At 39.4% G+C, this 24,297-nt stretch overlaps 1 protein-coding gene and 1 pseudogene across 2 annotated transcripts in view; both read left to right on the top strand.

The window, feature by feature from the left end:
* NCALD (neurocalcin delta) overlaps positions 1–24,297 on the top strand; it is a 467,458-nt gene that overhangs the window by 102,838 nt on the left and 340,323 nt on the right. The gene's annotated exons all lie outside the window — the stretch shown is intronic.
* Positions 496–24,297, top strand: LOC101046484 (nucleolar and spindle-associated protein 1-like; annotated as a pseudogene).

Raw genomic sequence — 24,297 nt, 5'->3', positions numbered from 1 at the left:
CATGTGGAAGACAGTGTGGTGATTCCTCAAGGACCTAGAAATAGAAATTCCATTTGACCCAGCAATCCCATTACTGGGTAAATACCCAAAGTATTAGAAATCATTCTAGTATAAAGACACATGCACACTTATGTTCATAAAGCACTGTTTGCAAAAGCAAAGACCTGGAACCAACCCAAATGCCCATCTAGGATAGACTGGACAAAAAAAAATGTGGCACATATATACCATGAAATACTATGCAGCCATAAAAAGTGATAAGTTTGTGTCCTTTGTAGGGACATGGATGAATCTGGAAACCATCCTTCTCAGCAAACTGACACAAGAACAGAAAATCAAACACCGTATGTTATCAGTCATAGGCGGTGTTGAACAATGAGAACACATGGATACAGGGAGGGGAGCATCACATACTGGTGTCTTTTGCGGGGAGGCTAAGGGAGAGACAGTGGGTGGGGGGAGGGTGGCAGGTCAGGGAGGGATAACATGCAGAGAAATGCCAGATATAGGTGACAGGGGGATGGAGGCAGCAAACCACATTACCATGTGTGTACCTATGCATCAATCTGGCATGATCTGCATATGTACCTCAGAACCTAAAGTACAATTTAAAAAAAGAATTATTGCTGTGGGTTATGTATTGGATCCTCTTTAGTATTCTTTACGGACCAGTAAGATTCAAGGGCCTGGCACTGATGGCTCACACCTGTAATCCCCTTGCTTGAGGAAACCATGGTGGAAGGATTGCTTGAGGCTAGGAGTTCTAGACCAGCCTGGTCAACATAGCCAGAAACCATCTCTCTAAAAAGTTTAAGAATATTAGTTGGACATGGTGGCATGCACCTATACTCCCAGCTACTTGGGAGGCTAAGGATGGAATATTCCTTGAGTCCAAGAGTTGGAAGCTATAGTGAACTATGATGGTGCCACTGCATTCCAGCCTGGGCTATATTGTGAGACCTTATCTCTAAAAAGATAATAAATAAATAGTACAAGTAAAGTTATTCTTATTAGTTACTCTTGGACTGCATTTCCCTGAATATGACCTTCCCTTGTGGAATATCTAGGCTTTCTGGGCAGCCAGCATTTATTCTGATCTTAAATGCTCCTTTCTCTCTGAAGGAGAAAGCATTAACATTGATAGGGAGAGGAACTTTCTTATGGTGATAGTTTGAAGACTTAGGATGTCTTAAGAGGATTTTAGCAGATCACAGAAATTTATCATGCAAATTGGGTCATTTTTGATGGTGAAATATTTATAGTGCATGTGAATATAATAGTGAAATAATTATTCCAGGGAAATAGGCTTAAACCACAATGGTGTCAGGCAAACGAAGACATACAGTCACTTTGGTTATAGACCCCTGTTGTTTTCACTGCAACTTATCTTCTACAAATGGAAAAAAATTATAAAGAAACATAATGGAAAAATGTATGCGTATACACTGCCTCATCTAAGTAATAGTTTGAACTATGTAAAGCTGCCCTACAAAAGCAGCAATTTCATTGGTTTCATCCTAATATAAGATGTCCGTGATTTCAAAATTTTGATATGTCTTCAGTTTATTACTTTAATGGTAAACTATTTGAGGAAAAGAAACATTCACTTTTCATTCTATCATTCAGTGTGTGTGTGTGTGTGGTTTTTTTTTTTTGGCTGTTTTTTTTTGTTCATTCATCAGACATTTATTGAGTACCTATAACAGGCATGTGCTGTGCTAGACACTGGGAATAGACCAGTGGCACAGTGAGGGTGCCTGGTACTCCAGAGCAATGTCATATATTTGAACTCTCTTCCCTATTCCAGCTAGAATTTGATGGTGAATAAAAAAGCATAGTAGGTTGATGTTTACTATTTGATGTTGAAAAATCTAATGTGCAGATTGAAGTACGAAATTATCTTGCTTCCTGATACGGTTTGGCTGTGTCCTCACCCAGATCTTATCTTGAATCATACACCCATAATCCACACGTGTCATAATCCCCATGGACCCAGTGGGAGGTAATTGAATCATGGGGGCAGTTGCCTCTATGCTGCTGGTTTTTTGATAGTGAGTGAGTTCTCACAAGATCTGATGTGCTGTTTTTTTTTTTTTTTTTTTTTGAGATGGAGTCTTGCTCTGTCACCAGGCTGGAATGCAATGGTGCAATCTTGGCTCACTGCAACCTCTGCCTCCTGGGTTCAAGTGATTCTTCTGCCTCAGCCACCTCAAGTAGCTGGGGCTACAGGTGCACGTCACCACGCCCAGCTAATTTTTGTATTTTTAGTAGAGATGAAATTTCACCATGTTGGTTAGGATGGTCACAATCTCTTGATCTTGTGATCCACCCACCTTGGTCTCCCAAAGTGCTGAGATTACAGGCATGAGCCACTGGGCCTGGCCAGATCTGATGGTTTTATAAGGGGCTTTTTCTCCCTTTTGGTCATACTTCTTCCTGCCAGTGTACCAAGAAGGGTGTGTTTGCTTCCACTTCCACCATGATTGTAAGTTTTCTGAGGCCTCCCCAGCCCTGCAGAACTGTGAGTCAATTAAACTCCTTTCCTTTATAAATTACCCAGTCTCAGATATGTTTATATAGCAGCTGTGAGAATGGACTAATACAGTAAATTGGCACCAGCTGTGAGGCACTGCTGTAAAGATACCCGAAAATGTGGGAGCCACTTTGGAACTGGGTAACAGGCAGAGGTTGGAACAGTTTGGAGGGCTCAGAAGATAAGAAGATGTGGAAAAGTTTAAAACTTCCTAGAGACTTGTTGCATGGCTTTGACCAAAATGCTGATAGTGATATTAACAGTGAACTCCAGGCTGAATTGGTCTCAGATGGAAATGGGGAACTTGGGAACTGGAGTAAAGGTCACTCTTGCTATGCAAAGAAACTGGTGGCATTTTGCCCCATCCCAGAGATATGTAGAACTTTGAACTTGAGAGAGATGATTTAGGATATCTGGCAGAAGAAATTTCTTATCAGCAAACCATTCAAGAGGAAACAGAGCATAAAAGTTTGGAAAATTTGGAGCCTGATAATGCAATAGAAAAAATCTATTTTGGGGGGTAGAAATTCAAGCCTGCTGCAGACATTTGCATAAGTAATGAGGAGCCAAATGTTAATCACCAAGACAGTGGGGAAATGTCTCCATGGCATGTCAGAAACCTTCACAGCAGCCCCTCCCATCAAAGGCCTGGAGGCCTAGGAGGGAAAAACATTTTTGTAGGCCAAGCCCAGGGCCGCCCTGCTCTGTGCAGCCTTGGGATATGGTGCCCTGCATGTCACATCTCAGCTGTTTCAGCTCCAGTTGTGGCTAAAAGGGGTCAATGTATAGCTCAGGCTGTTGCTTCAGAGGGTGCAAGCCCCAAGATTTCACATGGTATTGGGCCTTCAGGTGCACATAAGTCAAGAATTGAGGTAGGTTTGTGAACCTCTGCCTAGATGTCAGAAGATGTATGGAAACACCTAGATGTCCAGGCAGAAGTTTACTGCAGGGGCAGAGGCCTCATGGAGAACCTCAGCTAGGGCAGTAAAGAAGGGAAATGTGGGGTCAGAGCCCCCATATAGAGACCCCACTGGGGCACTGACTAGTGGAACTATGAGAAGAGAGCCACCATTCTTCAGACCTCAGAATAGTAGGTCCACTGACAGCTTGCACTGTGTGCCTGAAAAAGCCACAGGCACTCAATACCAACCTATTAAGGAAGCTGACAGGGGGGCTGTACCCTGCAAAGCTACAGAGGTGGAGCTGCTCAAGGCCATGGGAGCCCACCTCTTGCATCATTGTGAGCTGGATGTGAGACATGGAGTCAAAGGAGATTATTTTGTAGCTTTAAAATTTAATTTCTGCCTTGTTGGATTTCAGACTTCCATGGGGCCTTTAATACCTTTGTTTTGGACAATTTTTCCTATTTGGAATGGGTGCATTTACCCAATTCCTGTACCTCTATTGTATTTAGGAAGTAATAACTTGCTTTTGATTTTATGGGCTCATAGGTGGAAGACACTTGTCTTGTGCCAGATGAGACTTTGGACTTGGACTTTTGTATTAATGGTGGAATGAATTGAGACTTTGAGGGACTGTTGGAAAGGCATAATTGTGTTTTGAATTGTTAGGATATGAGATTTGGGAAGGGCCAGGGGCGGAATGTTATGGTTTGGCTGTGTTCCCTACCCAAATCTCATCCTGAATCGTAGTTCTCATGTGTTGTAGGTGGGACCCAGTGCAAGGCAGTTGAATCATGAGTGTGGCTACCCTTATGCTGCTCTCATGATGGTGAGTGAGTTCTTAAAAGATCTTATGGTTTTACAAAGGGCTTTCACCCCTTTTGCTCATACTTCTTCCTGCTGCTGGTGTGAGAAAGAATGTGTTTGCTTTTCCTTCTACCATGATTCTAAGTTTCCTGAGGCTTCCCCAAGCCTGTAGAACTGTGAGTCAATTAAACCTCTTTCTTTTATAAATTACCCAGTCTCAAGTATGTCCTAATAGCAGTGTGAGAATAGACTAATATACTGCCATTTTTGTGGCACCCTTCAAAATTTATACCTGCAGACATATGTTACCCCTCTGCATACCTGTCATTACACTTAAGGATCCATGCCTCAAAGATATAACATGGTTTTTGCCCATGAGAAGTTTGTAGTCTAGTAGAAAAAAGAATATGATGGAAATGCATTAGACATCGTGGGTGCTCCAGTATAACTCTGTTCAGGGCACAGCTGAGTTACTAGGGAGGCAGTGATCTTTTCTACCTGCATGGTGGGGGACAACAGAAAATTATGTACAGAGGGAGTAAGGCTGGAGCTGCCACTCATTGATTTTTAGACTTTTATTGAGTGTTAGGCACTGTGCTAGCCTCTGGAGATGAACTTTGAACCTGAAACATCTCTACTTCACAGAAGAAGTGATTATTCATTGAGGATGATGAGCTTTGAAATAATAACCTCATTATTAAATATATAACCATCAAAGTGATAAATACAATGAAAGAAAAGAATAGTGAACTGCAGAACATGTAGCAAAGACCAGATTTCCTTTTGAGGTGGGAGTCACGGGGGAGGGGGGAGTCTCACTAAGAGAGTCACATTGATCCCGAGTCACATAATGAACCTGAAGAATGAGTTCAAGTTAGGTGAGTGAAGAGTATCTAGTGAGGAGCCTCCATGTTGAAATGTCTCCACTGAGGAGGGAAGCAGAACCTACAGAGGGCTGGCATAGCTGCAGTCAAGCCCAGGAGGAGGGTAGTGTCAGGCTGAGAGAGAAGCAGGGGACAGGTCATACAGGGCCCAGGGAAGATGTTTTTCTCTTGAGAAAAAAAAATTATCAGATGGATTCTTTTGGAGTTGGGATGGGGAGTGGTTGGTTTATTAGGACATGGAGAACAAAGTATCCTGATAATTGGAAAACAAAGCAACTTGACGAGGCTGAAATATGAGGTGTGAGGGAGAATATCATGGTGAATTTTGAGTTCTTCTTAGAAGCAACAGGGAGACATTGAAGGGTGAGTATGATCAGAGGGGTGATATATCGAAAGCGTATTTGAGAAAGAGAAATCTCAGGAATGAATGAATGAATTGAAGATGCTGAAGGGTGGAGGATCTTGCAGTTGTCCAATAGGTAGAAGACGAAGGCTTGATCTAAGGCAATGGAAACAGGGTGGAGACTCGAAGACAAAGATGCCCAGTCAGCACTATCTACAGGATTTGGTTATTGATGAGAAGAGGAGGAAGAGGAGTATTAAATGGTGTTCAGGCTCCTGGCTATGTGATGAGTGGAAAAAGATAGCAAGAGAAGGAATTGTTTGGAGCAATCGATGGTTTTGACTTGCTCCTGGTAAGTTTGATTTGTACCCAGTAAATGATAAGGGAAATCCAGCCTAATGTTACATAAGCAACTGATTAGTTCAGGTTGACTGGGCTTGAAGAGGTTCTCTCTGAATATTTTTGATCTGTTAGCATGGTATTTATTAAGCGAGTTAAAAGCACGTAAACTATTTATAAAGGAGTGCTTGCATTTTACAATTTACAGATCGCTTTATTTGGAATTACTTATGACAGGCTTTTTGTGTGTGTGTTTGAGAGACATTTGACTTTGCCACAGTTTTGAAAATGTGGTATTTCTGGTATGTTTAGATTGTGGGTTTTCAAAACCCGTTAAATATTACAATTAGGCTTGTTGTGTTCTGTTTTTTTTTCCATTAGTTTCCCATGAAATATGCAAGTATAACATCTGGTATTCTTTTGTGTAAGAACTCTGGCAAAAGAGCAACAAGGATTAGATTCAGCACTTGTCAAATCATCCAGTTGTAATATTTTCATTTAGAGTTGATTCTGAAGCTGGGTGAAACTGCTGTGTCAAGAGGAGTCCTGCGTAATGTCACAGAGGGTCCACTTAGGAGAATTCCTTTTACGGTGGGGCATTCTTGAGATGCCTGGAATAGCCCATTTGTATGGTATCATCGAGATGGAAACATAGCAGACGACAAGATCTACACAGCACTTTTTTTCTGTTATTTGTCAGACTAGAGCCCTGCTTAGCTGATAATGGCAGATCTTCCTTCTTAACTTCATTTTTCTATGGCAAATCCTTGATCTCATAACTGGAAAGCCCCTTTCCTAGCTTGAGGGCCGTATATTCTTAGAGCTGGAAGGGACCTTGATAACTCTTTTAATTCAAATCCCTGGCATTTTTGCAGATGAAAAAAATGAGACAGAGAGGTTATGCAATTTGGTCAAGGTTAGTCTGCAAGATACCCAACTCCCTGCCCCTGCTGGATCCCACTTCAGAATGGACAGCCTCTCTCCTCCTTGTATTTTATTTTTAACTTTTTTTTTTGGTCAGAAATCAAAGACTCTTCGTTCACTTTATGAAAGTCATCTGACTCATTTGAAAGTAAAAAAGAGATGTTTTTCTCTGAAAACTTATTTTTGTTTTATTCTAAATGAGTTTTTGTTCTAAGCCAGTGTGATTCCTGTCTATTCTGAGAGAGCTTTCATGGCACAGTATGACATCTCTCTAATGGCCAGTGTTGCCTAGTTGGACTTCAGTATAATGGTTACAGCAAAAACTTATGTGCTTTGGAAGACAGCATCATCTCCAAATTCAGGAAAGAACAGATGCTAGAAACTGTGGTCAGCGTTACTGCCTGGGCCTTTAGGGTGGGTGATGCCAGGAACTTCTTTAGAAGCAGCTATTTATTCAAATGAAATGTTTGAAAGGATCTTTGATTTTTTAAATGACAAATCTTATACCTTGGCCCTAGGACCAAGCACCCCATGACTAGAGAGTGTTGATGGGACTTGGTTGCCACTGAAGGGAGGGTGTGTGATGGGGTGGGTGATACCTGGAGCACTGGCCCAGTCAGGGGAAAGAATGAGAGTTTTAAAAATGAGTTGTGAGGGGGAAGAGGACAAGAACTATGTGTTGCTTACCATTTACTGGCTTGGACCTGGGGAAATGGATTCACCAGAAGCCTCTTTCTCAGGAATCACAATGACTACACAGTTCTAGCCTTCTCTCCATACCTTCCCCCAGCAGAAAAGAATGGTTTCTGGTCTGGATGTGTGGGAGAGGTGGTAAGTATTGCTCTAGTTCTTCATGTTGACTATGTTTTGAGACTTTGTGGGCTTGGCTTAGGAGGCCAAAAACCTTTGCTTTGCTTCTGCTGGAACCTGTTTTCTGTGAGGTAGTGGACACTGCAAGATCCTGTTTCTGAAAAGAAAAGGGTCTGGAGGATGAGCCCGGGGGGAAAACATCAATACTAGCTCAAAACAGAGTCCTCTTACATTGTAAGAGCTCAGTTAGAGAAAAACAGGGTCTGTAGAGTGTGGTGTTCGCAATCTGAACCATTTCCAAGAGCTGTGAGAGAGTGCTGTTATCTGAGCTAAGCACATGGAATGATGAAAAATTGCATCCCGGTGGATTTTCCTCAAGTCCTTGGAAGAAACATAAATCTCTTCTTGCTATTGAAAAGCTTAATGCTTTACTGAAATGATCATAGAATCCTGGATCATTCTCATTTCTATGGGGACTCAGATAATTGCGCTGGGTGTCTCTGTCCCTTTCAGACCCACCCTCCCCATTTTCCACACTCTTCTGGATCCAGGGAGGCTAGTCTCCATGGGGCCCATCAATGGGCTCCCCTGGCCTCTGGTTTCTATTTGGATTTGGTCAATGGGAGGCACCTGCATCACCACCTCTTGGTGGTTCCCTTAACCCTGTTTGCAAATAGTCCCCTGCATTAAAGCTCCCATTTGAGGTATTGTCTTTTTTTCTGCTGGGACCCTGTACAAGTACATCATCGAATTCTGTATGTCCATTTTACAGATGAGGAAACGGAATCACAGAGAAGGCTTTGGCTTTTATGGCCCTGTCCCTTTCCTCGTGTTCCCAGACATGGTTGAGTATTTCCAACCCGAGATCCTGAGTCCTAGAGTGCTGGATGGGAATTAGAAGACCTCAGGCACTCCCATCCTCTCTACTTCAATGAGATGGCACATGCCTAAGAAACTTCTATTTATCAAAAAACTGCGTCCTTAAAAATGGCATTTTAATAAGGCAAAAAAGTAGGGAGAAGAGTCTCTGCTGAGAGGGCACTGTCATCCACTGGGCTAGCAGAAGGTCAGAAGGTGTCTCTTTCCTCACAGTGGAGGCACCTGGTGCCAGGGCTTGGCTAGAGTCCTGTGGGCTGATTGACTTCAACCTACCTCAGCCTGGTGCTCTGGGCTCCCACCTCCCTGTTCCACTGTGTAAGGTGGTGGAGTGTGTGGTCATGCCTCTGACCACGAGTGGGTGAATGAGAGAGAGAGAGAGAGAGAGAGAGAGAGAGAGAGAGAGAGAGAGAGGAATTTGTATTCTTTATTACCTTTCCTAAGTTCTCTGAAGAGTCCTTTTTGAACTCTCATATTTTTTGAGATATTTTTTGTTTTTTTTTTTCTGTACATTTTAATACTCTGATACCACAGGTGTGCTGTGAAACCAAAAGCACCTTTTGCTGTAATTGGTCAGGTGGTAGTTGTGTTGTAGTTGCAATGCCTATGCATGTGTGAAGCTGGCAATTCTGGTCACATGACCAGACAATGGAAACCTCTGTCATTTCAGTCAGTGATCCATTGAATGACCATTTGAGGGAGGAATGTATGGCTTAGGTGTTGCCTGAAATTTTCTGCTGACACCTTTTAGTAAGATTTACTTGCCAACATCAACACTTGTGGAAAGATGTCAGCAGCTAAGAAGAATGTCCCAAATATGACACTTGAGTGTGCTTTTAAAAAATGCCACATCACTAATGCTTTTTGTGGCACAGAGAACAATATTGTTTTGTTAACACTGTAGTTCTGAATGTGAATACATAAGCCAATTATTTCACTTTTATTGTTGTATTTTCCTTTTTTATGGGCATCATAAAAATCCATATATATGTCTAATAGAGCTCTTTTAATATGCATAAAATAAAAATTTTAAGGTTAGCATTGTATCACACTATAATGTGCCACCACTTCTTTATAATTGGTATATAAAATAGTATTGTTTTTATAATCAGTGAGTCCTAATTAATGAAGTATGGTAGGAAAGTTATTATCAGCATGAATCAAAAGATGAATTGGAAAGCTAAGGACTGAGGATGGCTCTATTAATTCTTTTGCTCAATAAATATTTATTAAATGTCTTCTGTGAGACCAGTCCTGGGCTAGGCATTGAGGATCCAACTGTGAAAGACAGAAAGGTGATCTATGAACTTACAGGGAATACAAGAAATACTGAAACACATTTGTATATATGATGTTACAAAAGAAAAAGTGCAGTCTTCTTTGTGAGTGTCGATAAATGTGCTCAAGATGGTCAAGTGCAGCAGATGGCCTGACTGGAGAAGCGACACTTAAGTGGAGAATGGAAGAACAAGTAGGGAGTTAATGAGGTGGAGGTGAGTAGGGAAGGAGAAAAGGTGGTCCTGGCTGAGGGAGCGTGTGTATGACTGCTGGGAGCTGGCAAGGGGTGAGGAGGAACTGAAGGAAGTCTGAAGTATCTGGAGCTCAGACAATGGTACAGAGATGAGAGATGAGGCTAGAGAAATAGGCAGATGCTAAATGATGAAGTACTTTAGATGTCATGGCAAGGAGTTTGGCTTTTATCCACAGGTAAAGAGAAAATTGTTGAAAGGGTTTCAGGCGAAGAGCGTTAGGCTTAAATGTTAGAATGATCACTCTGACTCCTGGGCAGAACCAAGTGCTGTATGTCACAGATGAATCAAGCATGGTAGTAGTCATACTCACTTGATTAGAGGCTTGGAAGTAGGATGAGCAGATGATAGCAAATGATACAAGGGAATCCTGGAGCAAGCAATAATCCCCATCACTGATTGCATTCTGCAGACAGTATATTCTGATTGTAGAAATGATACTATTTTATATACCAATAATAAAGAAATAGTGGCATATTAAAGGTGGTACAATTCTGAGACTTAAAATTTTTATTTTAACATATTAAGAGAACCCTATTAGATGTATTTAGACTTTGTAATTACTTTTTCTTAGTTCCTGATAAGCTAAGCTAAGACAATAACTTCATTTTTGACAGAGTGGTTTCTTCTGATTAGAGTCTGCAGTGTGCTATGAGAGATCCACCACCAGATAAATATAGAACAAGTTTTTCTTAGGTTTATAAACAACACTTTCTCTCAAGATTCTCTAAGACACACATAAACCTAATATTCTATTTAATCCTCATTTTAGCCCTCTGAGTCTTATTCCTGTCTTATACATGAGGAAATTGAGGAACTGGTAACTTAACATGCACAAAAAATGTTCATCATAGCATATAATAGTAAAATAATACAAAATGAAAAGGAGAGAATGTAAATTTCCAACAGTAGGCAAATTGTATTAAATTAATTATGGTATATTCATTTGATGCAAGTATTTTAAAAACATCACCTTAAGATGTTCTCTTCCATTCCTAGTTTGCCAAAACTCTCTATCATAAATAGATGTTGAATTTTATTAAATGTTTTTCTATATCTACTGAGATGATTAAATGATTTTATCCTTTCATCTGTTAATTTTAGTTGGCGTTAATGGATTTTCTAATGTTAACCTACCTTGCATTGCTGAGATAAAACCAACTTTGTAATGATGTGTTATCTTTTCTATACTTAGCTAGATTTAATTTGCTAAGCTTTAGTCATAAGTGAGATTGGCTAAAATAATTTTTCTGTGATTTTTTTTTCAGGAATGCTTTTCAAAATATTGAAATTACTTGCTACTTGAATGTATGGTAGAACTTGACAGTAAAACAGTTTGGGCCAGATGTTTTCTTTGAGAAAAGAAATTTTACTAACTGATTTAGTTTATGATTTATTTAGGTTTTCTATTTCTTCTTGAGTCAGTTTTGTTATAGTTTCAGTTACATATACATATTTCTGTTGAATATATATGCAGGAGGGGAATTTCTGGATCATAAGGTAGGCATATGTTCAGCTTGGGTAGATACTATCAAACAGTTTTTCAAAATGGTTGTATCAGTTAAAAAATTTATACTCCAGGGATGTATGAGGGCTCTAATTAGTTCACATATTTTCCAAAACAAGGTGTTTTCCGTTTTTGTTTGTTTGTTTTAGTTAAGCTTTTCTGGTGGGTATGTAGTAATATCATATAGTTTAAATTTGCATCTCCCTATAGACTAATGAGGTTAGGCACCACTTTGTATATTGACCATTTGGGTATCTTGTTTTGTGAGAAGGCCTTTCAGGTCTTAAGAACGTGAAAAAAATTGGGTTGTTTTAAAAATTAAATTATCTTTCTTACTGAGTTGTAGGCATTTTTAATAATATATATTTTAGATTTATCCTTGGTAGGAAATAGGTGTTACAAGTAGCTTCTCTTTTTCTGTGGTTTACCTTTTTATTCTTTTTTTAGGAACAGAAATTTATTGTTTTATAAATTTCATATATTATTTTACCTTTAAATTTCTATAATATATCTGGAATTGATTTCATTGTACAGGGTGTGAAGTACACCATGTACAGTGTTAATTTTTTTTTTTTTTATGTAAAGATCCAGTTGACCAAGCACCATTCTTTTGCCATGGCACCATCTATCTATTTTGATTAGGGTTACTGAGGTATGATGAACACATAGGAAAATTCATTCTCTTAAAATAAATGATTTGATAAATTTTAAAAAATGTTTGTAATCATTATTTTACCTCACAATCAAGAGGTAGAATGTATCTAACACCTGAAAGTGTGTACCTTTATAGTAAATCTATTCTTTCTACCTCTAGCCCTTGACAACCACAATCTGGATTTGTCTCTATGGTTTTCCTTTTTTCCAGAATGTATAAATGACGTCATATAGTATGCAGCCTTGATTTCAGACTTTTTCGCTTGGCATATTTTTTTTTTTTTTTTTTTTTTGAGATTCATCCATGCTGTTATAAGTATCAGTGGTTTGTTCCTTTTTATTATGGAGTAGAAGAATTCCATTGAATGATATGTCACAAGTTTAACCATTTACCAGATGATGAGCATTTGGGTTGTTTACAGTATTTAGCTACTAGGAATAAAGCTGCTACAAACATTCATAAAGAGGCCTTTGTGTAAACATATGTTTTCCTTTCTCTTGGGTAAATTACTAGGAGTGGGATTATTGTATCATATGGAAAGTATAGCAAGTATATGTTAAGCATTATTCTAAAAAATCCCCAAACTGTTTCCAAAATGACTGTGCCATTTTACATTCCAATCAGTAATATATGAATGTTTTAGTTGCTCCATAGCTTCTCTAGCACTTGGTATTATCACTCTTTGTAATTTTAACAATTGGAGTGTATAGTATTATCTCATCATGGCTTTAATTTTCATTTCCCTAATGATATTGTGCTACTTTGCCATCTGCAAATCTTCTTTGATGAAGTGTCTGTTCAAATCATTCATCCATTTAAAAAATAATTTGCCTTAATGATATGTAGCTAATTGGAATATATTCTGGATACAAATGCTTTATTAAATATGTGCTTTGAAAATACCTTTTCTCAGTCTCTAGTTTTATTTTTTTAATTCTAAAAGTATTATTTAAAGAGTAGAAAGTTTTTCATTTTGGTGAATTTCAATTTATCGATTTTTAAAAATGGAAGAGTAGTTTTAAGTACTATTTAGGAAATCTTTGCTAAAATGAAGGATGCAAAGATTTTCCTAGAAATTTGAAAGCTTGAAGCTTTATATTTAGTTATGTGATCCATTTTCAGGCAATTTTTGTCTTTTGTGAGGTAAGGATAAGAATAACTTTTTATATGGATGTCCAAGTTTTCCAGCACCACATATTGAAAAAGTGACACTTTTCCCATTTTAATTGCTTTACACCTCTATCTTTCTCTCCCCTCTTTGCTACTCTAATTATATGCATATTGGACAACTTCATACTGTTTGACAGCTCTTGCATGATCTTTTTGTTAAAAAATATTCTTCTTTCTCTTTGGATTTCAGTTTGGATAATTTCTATTAGTCTATCTTTAAGTTTGTTTGTTTTCTATAGCTTCCCTCTCTCATATAAGATTCTTCATATTGTCTTGCATTTTCTCTTTCTTTTCCATGAGAGCCTTTAGCATATTAATCATAGCTATTTTAAAGTCTCAGATTGTTCTAACATCTGGGCCATCTCTCTTTCTAGCTCTGTTAATTGCTTCATCTTGACAATGAGTTAAGATTTTTTCTTTCTTTTTTCTTTTTTTTTTTTTTTTTTTTTTTTTTTTTTGCGTTTTTGAGTGTCTTGTAATTTTGATTGCATGTGGGACAGTGTTTGTAGAAGAGCAGTAGATAACAAAGTAAATGATATTGCTACCCAGATTGGGTATATTTTTTCTTCTGTAAGATTGTTGACATGAAGGGTTGAATCAATCTTGTTAGTAGTTAACAATACTGGTAGTTAGTATTGAGTTTGGGTGGAGTAGAATTTGTAATTGCTGTAGTTACTTTCAATGTACCAGACTCCAAAGTTCTCTAGTGGTCGACTGCAGAGACCTTATGCTTGGCATGCCAGAGGGTTTTTCTCCATGTCTAAGCTTCATCCTTAGCTTTCAGCAGATTCTTCACCCTTGTTCCACAAAGGGGACCTCTCTCTCCATGTTTGTGCTCTTTTCCTAGCAGTAGATTGCTCTTGTTCATTGTGCTGGGCAGAGCTGCAGAGGTGGTGGTGAGTTCTCAGTTCACCCGGATCAGCCCCAGTCTTAGGTAGGCCTTATGTTTCTGGGCCTCGGGACTGGAGCACAAGTGTTCCTGTTCTTCTTCAAGGCAGCCAAGCTTTGCCTTGTATTTGTGGAGTGTTTTGTGTGGGAGAGAGTTTCCCGCCCCTCCCTCAATGGTAACAGACCTCTTGTTTGTGTCAGTGCAGGATCCTGGACCTGCAAGTTTCTTTTCCTTCCTTAGGGCAGATGGCAGGCTTTTGCTTGTACCCGTTTTCAAGAATCAGTGTATCTTTGCTTGGGCCTTGGGGCTAGGAAGGTGTTTTGCTTCTCTACGCAGTTGTTGAAAGCTTTTGCTTAATATGAAATGAAGTTTGGGAAGTGGATGGAATTTCCTGCCTGTGCCCTACTAAAAGGAGAACTCCCCAATCTCCAGCCCCACCATTTTTCTTTTAAATGAGCATTCATTGCAGAGTCCTGGCAAAAAGCTTGAGGGAGTCCTGGGGCTCATCTCATGTTTCTGAGGCTCCCAGTGATACTGTCATACTAGCCCACACTTTCCCCTTAGAAATTCATTAATGTTTTAGGTGTTTTCTTATTCCTGCCTTCATGATGGCTGCCTCTTCCTACCATGCCCTGCCAAAGGGGATAGTTTGTGTGACCCCTTTCACCTTGGAAGGACATGTCACTCTTGGTAAACTTAGTTTACTTGGTTGCCTTGTGTCCTTAGCTCTCTAATGGGCTCAATACAAGTATGATTTTGTTGGTGATGAAGCTTTTCTTGTTAACATGAGAGATGTTCTCCATGGTTTTCTGTATCTTACATGGGTGTAGAACTGTGTTGCAACTTTTTAAGAGTCACTGGTTTGAAGAAAAATTTTGGTTGTAAATACAATTGCCATTCAAAAATGACTGGAAACTGAATTAAAAGAAGGCAATAAAACTACAATCTAAAACTTAATGGGAAAACTGAGAGGACTTAAATTTTATTCTTTTGAGTTGGCTGTGTTTGGCAGTTTTCTTTGTTCCTTCTCAGGAAACACATGGCTACAATGGCAGGAATATCACAATAGAATAGATTTATTCTGAGGTCTGGGATAAAGGAGAGAAAGATTGGCCTCTCCCTGCCATAAACACCTTCAAGACAAGGGTGATGAGAAAGGGAGAAAAATGAAAAAAATCCAAAAATGAGACAGTAGAATGGGCATTCTGTAGAAGTTTACAGATTCTCAGAAGAGGGGTATACAATTAAAGATCCTAAAGAAGGACTACTGATGTGTATGGTGTTAAGAAGTGCATCATTCTAATTCCAGAACTTACTGATATCCTAGCCATCTCGGGAGCATCACCTCAAGTTTCAGCTTGGATATATTAACCATCTACATCCTTGCTATTGCTATTCCAAGGGTGGTCCAGGGGCCAGCAGCATCTGCACACACTGAGATTTTGTTAGCAATGGAGAATCACAGGTTCCATCTCAGGCCTGATGAATCAGAATCTGCATTTCAGCAAGATCCTTGAGTGATTCTTGTGTACTGGAATGTTTAGGATGCACTAGATGTGTTTTACATAATGGTTTCTATGTTTTTTTGTAGTTGACTTTGTATTTGAGATTAAAATCTTTCAAAGTCAAAATATTGTGATGGTAACTCTACTGTAAGGATAATCTGTGGGGATATAGTGCACAGAATTAAGGCATTTAAATGCAATTTCTAGTTAAATTATTAATTATTGATACACTTATTTAAAAATTATTTTTCAACATTGTTTTTGAGCTTCGTGCTCCTAGTATTTAAAAATGTTAACTCTTTTTTGTAGCAGGGATTTTTCTGGTGCTTTCTCTCATAAAGAGGTTTTTTTAGACCTATTGCTATGATTTGAACATTTTTATAACCCCCAGAATTCATATGTTAAAACCCAACCCCTGAAGAGATGGTTTTAAGAGGTGAGAGTCTTTGGGAGGTAATTAGATTATGAAAGTGGTGCCCTCATGAATGGAATTAATGCCCTAATAAAAGAAACCGGTGGGAATTTTGCCCCTTCCATCATATGAGGATATAGCAAGAAGACACCATCTATAAATCAGGAAGAGGACCCTCACCAGATGGTAAATCTGCTGGCACTTGAATCTGAGACTTCCCAGACTCCAGAACTATGAGCAATAATATTGCTTATAAGCCACAAAATCTATGGTATTTAATTATAGCAGCCCAAATGGACAGAGACCCACATGAAGCCTGCTTCCTAGGGCAGTTCTGCCATTTCCATATTGGTTTCCACTTAAGAAGCAGGTTCCTGCATAAAGTTGCTATTGATGCTTCAAAAACCTGGCCCACAGGGTTGTAGCAAGGACCTGTTCCTCTGACAAGGTTCTTGCCAAGAGCTCTCAACTTTTTAATCTTCCCAACTTTGAGTATCTTGTTATTCAGTGAAAGGGGTGTGCTGCCAAAATTCTAGTTTTTTCGATTCTTGATAAAGGTTAATTTTACATTTATCCAAATTCTTAAGCTGTTCTCTTTCCTTTAATTCCATAGAAAATGCTAGCCATGATTTCTTGATTATAGCACCTGCTTTCCTTTTGTCTTTCCTTTTGTTTTTGGACTCAAGTATTTTAAGCTCATTCCTTTCCCTGCTTAGGAAGAGACATGAAGTCAAAACATTCTGGCAACATCATTAATTTTTTTTTAACTTATCTTGTTCAGTTTGGGACCATTACCTATGTGCTCCAAGCAGGGAGCCAGAGGAGGGCACAAGGCCATGCCACGCCATGGAGTCAGTCCAGGTAGAATTGTTCTGGTTGCCCTGGTCAGTGAATTCTGCCATAATCTCAATGATCACCCTTAGTTGCAAAGGAGGCTGAGAAATGTATCTTTAAGTTGGGCATGTTCTTTCTGCAAAAGCAACTGTGGTTTGGCCTGCTATGGTCGGAGAACTAAATGCAGACATCAGACCAACAGGGAGCTGAATATTAGTAGTATGACCAGTGCTGCTATATTGGAGAATGAGCTTAAATTATAAACAGGTTCATCTATAATGAAGCCTCCTATTACTTTGATTGCTGAAATCTTTCATGGAAAAGAGAAATACATTCTGCTGAGATCATAGGGATGTACCTAGCCCACCATGAACTTACCCACTCTGTCTCAGCAATTCAGTTCACTCCCTTGGGGAAGCATGGAGAGATATAGTGAGGTAGAAGAACCATCTTCTAGTAGATTCAAGAAGATAACCAGTTTTGTTTTATGTGCCCAGGGAGGAATGTTGAGAAGTAGAGAACGCTTTTTCTTCTAATAATTATATATCTATATGTGTAGGGGTATGTGTGTGTGTGTGTGTGTGTGTGTGTGAGAGAGAGAGAGAGAGAGAGCGCGAGCGAGAGAGCGAGCGAGCGCAGGCATATGTATGTATAAAAACACCTGACTGTTTTATATTATTACATATTGTGGCACAATAATTGTGTTGTATTAGTTGCTTTATATGTTTTTTCAACTCCTGCTATTAATGACCTCGCAGTGTGGTGATCTGCTCTGGAGGCTGAGAAAAGGGAAAATTCATGTGTGCTTTGCCGTCGTGAAGCCCTTTTAAAGGAGATGGGCATGAACTGCTTATAGATCTTAATGAATGGGTAGACTTGTTTCAGGTAAAGAGGAAGGGCGACTCAGGGTAAAGAAGCAGCAAGGACTACAGCCACTAGGCCTTCAGCTGCTTCAGAAGCTCACTGCAAATTCATCATTAGAGCCATCTGCATTGCTTCACAAGAAACAAACCAAATACAGATGACTGGGCAGTAGCTCCTATGATTACACATCCTGCTACTCCCCGAACCAGAGGAGGGTTTGAGGCAGGTGCGCTTGGTGTGTAGCAGGCTCTGGCCTCTCTTTGTGTCCTTGTCATCATTGACTGCTGAGGTAATGCTGATTTGGAAATGCTTAGCAACTAGCCCGGCTCCCTACCCGAGGCTCAGCCCAGGAGTTGGAGTTGACAGCTAATTGTCGCCACTGATTGCTTTGCTGACAGTGCTTTGTGGCTATTTTGGTTTTTCTTGAGAGTTCCTTAATTAGAGAAAATGACATCGTGTGCTGTCCAATCAGTTGCTTGTTAGATATTATTACATTTGTAGGAGAAATCAGGCAACATTCGGGCTTGTTCCTGCCAAGCTGGTATTAGGTTCATGACCTGCAGCACAGTTTGCTTGGCAAAGCAGCAGTGCCCACGCAGCTGAGACTAGTTTGCTACTGACTCAAGAGAAGAGCATTCTGCATTCCCAGTGTGGACTCAAAGTACCCAGGACTCCCTCGGGGCAATGTAGCTTTGCCCATTGAAACTTTACACCTCACAGTAGCCATTACCTTGACTTTCTTTTCGCTGAAATATTTCAGGATTCCTTTGATATTTGCCTTTCTGACTAACATGGAAAGACCCTTTTGTTTTTCCATGGGAGAGATACAAATATGACCTGAAGATGAGTTTCTATTTGGTGAAACTTTAAATGTGGTTTCTCTTACGGTATAGTAAGAGCTCATTATACTGCTTTACCTAACAGGAAGGATGACCTTAAATTAGAAAGTATTCTGAGTTGTAAAATAAGTGTGAAGAGTTTTACAACTCTAAAATACACAATAACTTTTACAAGCTGATTTTTAGGTGTAGTCTCTTCTGAGGCTATGTTTTGGAATTATTTTGGAATAGCACATACCTACTTTATTTACAAATAAACTAGGAAGGAAAGTTTGATATATAAGATTGTCAAATGAGTACTGACCCTCCTAGTTCCTTATTTCTGGCATTAATTCATTGCATCAAAGATATATTGAGCCTTCAGGGGGTACCCTTGGCTTTAGCAAAGAAGTATGAGACACAGTTTTTGTCCTCAAGAAACTTACATCCTAACTGGGAAGTTAACATTCTTAAATGAGACCTCATGATTTCCTTGAAGGGATCTATAAGGTTGTGTAGCTTTTCTCCTGGAGTTATCAGTGTTGGAACAGAGAGTAAAGAATACAAGATTGATCCAGGGTTGAAAAGATAAGAGGATAAGAATATTGAGGATCTATGGAGAGTTCATAAGGTTCTCAGATTGGGCACAGAAAGAAGGAATGCCAAGGTGTATCTGTGTCTGTGTCGGCGGAGTAAGGGTTGAACATAAAGATAGAGAAAGTGGTTAATGCATATGGTGGATGAGTAGAAGCTGAAGAGGACTCCGTAAGGTCAATAAAGAAATGGAGAGTGGGTTAGGGTCAAGAGAGATCAAATAATGTCTCTTTTCCATGTTTCCTGTGGGTCTGTCTTTGCCTTCTCAAACACATGTTAAAAAAGGGACCAGATATGACATTTCTCTTGTGTATTTTTCCCTGAAGAAAAATTCACAGCTCATTCATGGAATCTGTGAAGATCATTTGGTTGAAATTATCAACTTTCTTGTACATAAATAGAAATGAATAAGATGCTCATTTGTTTGTGTGTATGGTGACCTCCAAAGTGTCTCCTGATGCAATCTTATGTGGTATAAACACACCCACATACACAATGATGACGAAGAGGAAGTCCCCATCACCTGATAATTGTTCATTACTTTCAAGTAAAGGGAAATTATTGTCTCCAGGGGATGTCAGAGAGACCCACATGCTGGAGGTGATTTGCCTTACCAGCAAAGCCAAAGTTTCTCTTCCTTCCCACAGGCTGACAGCTCTCCTTTTACTCTTCCCGGGTTTTCAGGCTAAGTGCATTTGAAGGCCCCATAAACAACTTAAACTTCTTTCTGATCCTGTTACTGTTTCCCTGCTCAACACTCAGCTTATTCTCATGTTTATATTTAACCAATACAATCCTCATGAAAGACTTTTACAGTTGAAGTCACAGCAAAAACTAGAGAATAAAATTTTGATTAAAAAGCTAAATTTAAAAAGCTCAGACTTTATGATGTCATAGTTACTCTGTATTCTTGGATATTGTATAATTGCTGGTCCTTGGGCGCCACACCTGTTGGAGGTAGCAACTATTTGGGGCCAATGGCAAGGGCGGTAAAGGAATTTACCAAGACGATTGTAGGTTAAAAAAAAAAAAAAAGGGGGCAGATTTATTAGAGAAAGTATGAAAATATATTGCAAGAATGCAATGGGCAGCATGCAGAGAAGGGAATGTCTACAAAGAGGCAGAGGCTGGAGGGAAGTTTTATAGCATCCTGCCGGAGGGGGCTGCATGTTTGTGATGAGCTGTTTCTCTGAACAATTGATCATTGCTCTCCTCATAGTGGGGCCCTCCCCAACGCGGGATCCCTTCGTCATCGTTGCTTACTTACCTCATCAGGACTCCACAACACCCACTGTAAGTCCCTTGATATAGTGTCTTACATTCATCTTGGCTACCCAAGTGCTGCCCAGTACCATCAGACACAGCGGAGCCTTACAATTGTCTGTGCCTCTGAAGGGAATGTGTCTTATGTCCAGCTCAAACATACCAGCAGTGCCTATTATAAGAGCTTTTTTTCTCAGGTAGCATTTTAAAATTCTTTAAGCTGTATCCCAGACATGAAAGACTTGACCTGAATCACGTGGTTACCATGGCATCTAAAGAGAACCTTTAGGAGCTTATCGATTTTTCCAGACACAAAGATGGTAAACTGCTCCAATAGAACATTTTCTACCTTGCAGGCTGAGAATAAAAACTATATTTATCTGAAAAAGCAAATCTGATCTTTAAAACTTCTCTCTGGCATAATCTTTTATGAGCTATTTGCTGAAAACTGCTTACCAGTTTTTATGCCCCAGTGCTCACTTGTAGCAGCTTTTCTTTCATCTCTGACCTGGAAGCTTCTTTTCAAATAAAATAAAAATATGAAGGACCCCAGCTAAGAAATCCCTTCAAATTTCAGAGAAGAGTCTGACTACCCTTATTCAGGAAGACTGAAGCAAAAACAGGTCTACGCTGAATAAAACGGCAGATCCACTTTCTGCGCAGGCAACCTCTCCCCTTCTGACACAGTTCTTTGATGTTAATCTAATTTTCATTAATTACTAACTCTAAAGCAACAGAGCTTAAATCTTTGAAAGGACTGCTTTTCATACAATCTTATTGTCTGAAATTTGTGCTTAATAGAAAGGTCAGTGGACCACCAGCTTTTTCCCTTAAAGTTAGTAGGCAGGGACTAAGTCATTAATTTCGATTGCTTGACATTTCTATAACACTTGGCAGTATTCAAAACACTTTTATATCCATTGTTATTTGAGCCATAATGGAGTAACAATGCCGTGAGGCAGCAACAGATATTTTTTAAAATTACCCCTCTTCACTTTTTTTTTTTTTTTTTTTTTTTTTTTGGATTAGGGGAATTAGGTGGCACCACGGATTTGAACCATGCTACCGGAGTAGGGTGGTCCATCTTCTCTGAGTATTGCCGGAATTTCTAATCGCGATGGTCATCCCCTCCCTAGAGGAGGTGGACTCCCTCAAGTAGAGAGACCTGCAGAACTTAGCCAAGAGTCTGGGTCTCTGGGCCAACCTGAGGGCAGACAAGTTGTTAAAAGCCTTGAAAGGCCACTTTATTCGTGAGGCAAGAAAAGGAAATGAGAATCGGGATGAAAGTCAAACTTCTGCATCCTCTTGTGATAAGACTGAGATACAGATCAGCAGCCAGGAAGAAGCCGAGAGAGAGCCAATCGGCCATGCCACCAAAACAAGGAGAAGGCGCAAGACTGTCCATGTGGACCCTGACTCCCAGCAGGATCATTAAGAGATAAAAATAGGTGATCAATTTTAGTCTTGCAGATAGCAGGGCAGCCCCTTGGGTCATCAGCCATCCCCTTTAAGGGCATTCTTTTTACAATGTTAAAGTTAATTGTGAGAACAAGCAGAATTTGCAGGTTGCTTTACCAGCATGAATCTCATTTTCCTGGCTTAAAATCTGAGACTGTGAAATTATTCCATAGGAAAGTCAATTTTATTTTGCAGAGATAGCCTCTTAGATAAAAGTAGTTGTTGAAGTGTCTTTAAAATTGCTATCATGAGCAAAACTGGTTGCTATAATGCTTATTTTTCTGTATTTGTTTACACATTAAATTCTTACAAAATTGTGTTCCTTTGTTTTACAGTAAGATGTTTTATTTTGAACTTATTTAAATGTCTATTTGGTAGAGAAAACTAATTTGTTAATACAGATCTTACCTAGTAACTATCTATTGAGCAGGGATGCCTATTACAGATATTCTTGAATAAACTATCACCACAAACAACAACAACAACAACAACAACAACAAAAATAGGTTATCCCACTGAATTCCAGAATCAGGAAAAGCAAGAAAGCCAGGATCTCAGAGCTACTGCAAAAGTTTCTTCTCCAGATGAGCACCAAGGAGCTGAGAATGCTGTTTCCTCAGGAAACGTGAAATAAATGGTAACAGAGATTCAAAGGTACCTTGAGAAAGAAAGAAAGCTCTCTACACAGATGAGTTATCCAAACCTGGAAAAAATAAAAGAACTGCAATCACCACTCCAAACTTTAAGAAGCTTCATGAAGCCCATTTTAAGGAAATGGAGTCCATTGATCAATATATTAAGAGGAAAAAGAAACATTTTGAGGAACACAATTCTATGAGCGAACTGAAGCAGCAGCCCATCAATAAGGGAGGAGTCACGACTCCAGTACTGCCAAAAGGAAGACTCTGTGGCTTCTACTCCCATCAGCCAACGACGCTCGCAAGGCCAGTCTTATGGCCCTACAAGTCAGAGTACCTTGGGTCTGAAGGGGTCACTCAAGTGCTCTGCTAGCTCTGCAGCTGAAACAGGTGCCAGGTTTCCAGCTGCTACTAAAGATAATGAGCATAAGTGTTCACTGACCAAGACTCCAGCCAGAAGGTCTGCACATGTGACCATGTCTGGGAATACCCCAAAAGGCGAGGCTATGCTTGGGACACAAATTAAAGACCACCAAGAGGAATTCTGCTGCTGTTATTACCCCATTCAGGTTGACAACTGAGGCAATGCAGACTTCAGTCTCAAATAAGAAACCAGTGTTTTATCTTAAAGCAAGTTTATCTCGTCCCCTCAACTATGAACCACACAAAGGAAGCTAAAACCACGGAGGCAATCTAAAGAAAATAATTATCTGAATGGTCATGTCGACACAATTAACTTCCACAAGGAAACTTACAAACAACCCTGTCTCCAGACAAAGGAACAGCAACAGAAAAAACATGAGCAAGAATGAAAGGAGAAGAAAGCAAAGGTTTGGGGAGTGCGAAGGAGCCTCATTTTGGCCGAAGATTAGTAATTTTTAACATCTTGTCAATATTCCTGTATTCTGAACTTTTTTCCTTCTGTAATTTTTTTTTTGTTGCTGTCTTCCCCACTTTAGTCACGAGACCTTTTTCTGCCAACTGTTCATATTCTATGTCATGTCCATGGGTTCTTCATGTGCTATGATGTCTGAAAAGATGTCATCACCTTAAAGCTCAAATTATTTGGGATGGTTTTTGCTTAAGTCCCTGTACAACTCAGTTTTCTAGAGACCCATCCTGAGACTCTGGTCCCAGATTTTTAAAGTCAAGTTCCCCCTGCTGGTTCTAGTATGAACAGAACTGCAGTTTTCTGCTAGGCAATAGCATTTACCTTTTGGCAGCGAGTTATACAAGCTTCAGTAGAAATTGAACAATAACAAGAATAGGGTAAGCTGGGGTAGAAGGGCCACCTCTTCACTCTCTGTCTATAGATTATAGTGCCCTTTATGAAACGGGGCCATATGTTTGGTTATGACATCAATATTTTATCTAGGTGAAATTGTTTAGGCTCATATCCACCTTCATTCAAATAGCCTCCTGTAATTGCCATCTGTCACTCACTATATTTGCAAAAATAAAACTCATATAACTAAAAAACATGTTTTATCCTTTAAAAACTATTTTGAACTTTACCTTTCAGTTTGACTTAGTGCAATGTTTTAGAAGCCATCTTCAAAGAATAAAACACTACATGCATGTGGCGTGTTGGTGAACATGATTTTTATTAACATTTATGTATAATTTATTAGGTAATACGATCAGATAATAGGATCTCCATACAATAAAGAATCTGTCATCAGAAAAAAAAATTTTATTCTATTTTTTAATAGAACAAGAAGTTTTTTACTCCCACTCAGTAGT

This window comes from Saimiri boliviensis, chromosome 15, assembly GCF_048565385.1.
Source record: "Saimiri boliviensis isolate mSaiBol1 chromosome 15, mSaiBol1.pri, whole genome shotgun sequence".
NCBI lineage: Eukaryota > Metazoa > Chordata > Mammalia > Primates > Cebidae > Saimiri > Saimiri boliviensis.
This window is presented reverse-complemented; position numbering and strand designations above follow the sequence as displayed.